The sequence below is a fragment of the Oratosquilla oratoria genome, chromosome 25 (genome assembly GCF_046742065.1).
Source record: "Oratosquilla oratoria isolate Oo_2021 chromosome 25, ASM4674206v1, whole genome shotgun sequence".
Taxonomy (NCBI): domain Eukaryota; kingdom Metazoa; phylum Arthropoda; class Malacostraca; order Stomatopoda; family Squillidae; genus Oratosquilla; species Oratosquilla oratoria.
Window position 1 is genome coordinate 56,591,477 of NC_134801.1, and position 2,500 is coordinate 56,593,976.

At 40.7% G+C, this 2,500-nt stretch overlaps 1 protein-coding gene across 3 annotated transcripts in view; it reads right to left on the reverse strand.

Annotated features, from left to right (window-relative positions):
- Positions 1-2,500, reverse strand: part of LOC143038965 (synaptogenesis protein syg-2-like) — a 61,621-nt gene that overhangs the window by 6,659 nt on the left and 52,462 nt on the right. Inside the window, exon 13 of one of the 3 annotated variants that reach the window (XR_012967620.1) lies at positions 983-1,064. The exons of the other annotated variants lie outside the window; for them this stretch is intronic. The gene's annotated coding sequence lies outside the window, so the exon portion shown is untranslated. The remainder of the gene's footprint in view (positions 1-982; positions 1,065-2,500) is intronic. 3 annotated transcript variants of the gene reach the window in all.

Sequence of the window (2,500 nt, forward strand, 5' to 3'; positions counted from 1 at the left end):
AGAATCACAAGCCTGTATTGTATAACCTCATGATAATAGCCGCTTTTTCTTTGCATTAATTTATTTCTTTTATAATTATAAATAATTATATTATATATTCTTTATGACTTATATCCATATCTACAGTTCTACAGTGTACAGTTGACAGCATGTATACGCACAATAATGGTCGGCGTCGTTTCGGTAATTGTAGAAAATTTATTTGTTTACGTCGTAGATTTACGACTTGTCGAGTCATGGGTCGTAAAAGCGTCAACACATCGTAAACGGAAACGTAAACAAACACATATAAATGCTGGCGATTGTACAATTGGGTTCACTTTTAAGTGCTATAGTGTTTTCTACGAAGGTTGGAGAACTATAATTCTTAATTTAAACATTTATGATTATCGTAACACTACGTTGTCGCAAAACGACTCAACCACATCTGAAATTTACGACTTGAAGCCTCTCGCAGCTCTTAAGAAGACATTGAACACTATAACATTCGGAAGTGGCGAGTGGAACTGTGTATATAGTATTTTATAAATATATCCGAAAATATAATTTATGCAATAACCAAATAAAGGGACGGCGTATATCATGAAAAGAGTTAGTCCCTTTAACCCGGAGACGCTATTAAACGATTTCTGTGGCATCGTAGGCTGAGGGACACTGAACTTCTTTCTATGAAGTACCACATTATTTAGATACTCTCCCAGTTGACGCCAAAGGATATCGTCCCGAGGGAAGACCCCTATCGTGAAAAGCCCCTTCGCAAAACACGACCCTATCCACAAGCACCTGACCTAGTTATGATCCAAAAGGCCTTCTGCCTGTATACCCTTCCTTTGTAAATCTTTGTAAGACATTCTGTGACGTCAACCACGGGGGGGAGGAGGGGGAAGTTATATAAGGCGGCACTGCATATAAAGAGTCATAAATACAGGCTTCTCTTTTGTACAAGGAGGTTTTTGTCTGCCTGTGGGGGTCGCCAACTTACCTTGGAGGAGTAGGAGGGGGAGAAGAAAAACGCCCTCAAGTAGTCAGACAGAAGGGAGTCAACAAGAAAGCGTGCAACAAGACTGTAAGACAAAGGGTACAACCGTCAGACGAAGAACGTGGGGTTGGAGGAGGCTTTAGTGGCTGCCCGGGGCTGAAGAAAGGGCTGGAGAGGGGCCTGGAGGGCTGGGGGGGCTGGGGAGGGGGGCTGTGGTGGCGGTGGTAGAGGCGAAGAAGTGGCACAGGCCAGACAGGAGAGCACTACTGAAGAAAGGTTCGAGCTTCCTCCAGAGGGCCGTTTGGTATTTAGGTACATTTGCAGACATATATATCTGACACGGCTGAGCATGGAATGGTGCGTGTATAATCTCCAACTTAACCGCTTTCATAATCTTGGTCATAAACTAACTCCCTAGGGAGGTATAACTTGATTCAAATGTTTACTGGAAGCTCGTGGAAGACTATTATTTTCCTCGTTTTGAACAAGTCCATTTTATATTTTCGTTGATATAATCACTAAGTTTCTATAAATTTCTACTAATGCTAGCTCGGTTAACTAACTCTCTTAAACATTTAACCACATTTAGCTGTTTTTATGTAGTTAACGCCGGATGATTCTATTATTTTCACTTTCTAGGAACAAGATTTAAAAAGATAGTTGCCACATACCACTGACAACTGGAAAGACACCATAGGCTACTCTGTCAGATTCATATGTCCCGCAAATGTACAGTTGCCACCAAAAGCACCGTGACCAAAAGTTTCGATTTCGTTCGAATCTTCAGGGTAAAGATACTTTTTTGGTGGTCGAGTTATTGGCCCACATAGAGAGATTCAAAGGATCATAATAAGGATTAAGGAAGATATGTAGTTTATATTTACAAATACCATCACGGACACCTCAAAACTGACCCATGCCTTTCGTCGTTATTGTATTAATACAGACTAAAATTAGATTAAAAGGGGAACTACTCTACATTGTAGTACTAAAGGATGATAGATCTATTTGCTTGTTGAAACATTGGGACAATTACGAGAAAGGTGGAAGGGGGAAACACGAGTCTTGGTCCGATTATTGAGTGTATTCCTGACCGGTTTCGCTTTACGAACTCTAATGTAAAGCGAAACCGGTCAGGAATAAACTCAATAATCGGATAAAGACCCGTGTTTTCCCCTTTCCACTTTTCTCATCTGTTTGGTTAAATTTGATTCGTGATGGGTCAGGCTGAATATCCGTAACAGTGCATCGTGCCTCAAAGGAATTTACCTCCTTCAATCAAGTGACGCCCATTTAGTGACATCATCACAAAGGCGTAACTTTATTGAAAGTTTAAATCAAAGTCTAAGTGTACTAAGTTTGTTTACATCGTTGACAACGTCATCAACCTTGACATGACGTCATAGATCCCAATCGTGTGACGTCACTTCTTAAGCCCTGACCCCCAATGCGTGAGCGGACTTAGTACATCTAGATTTTGAGTTTGTTTACATGTTCATATCTAGATACAGAGGGATTATA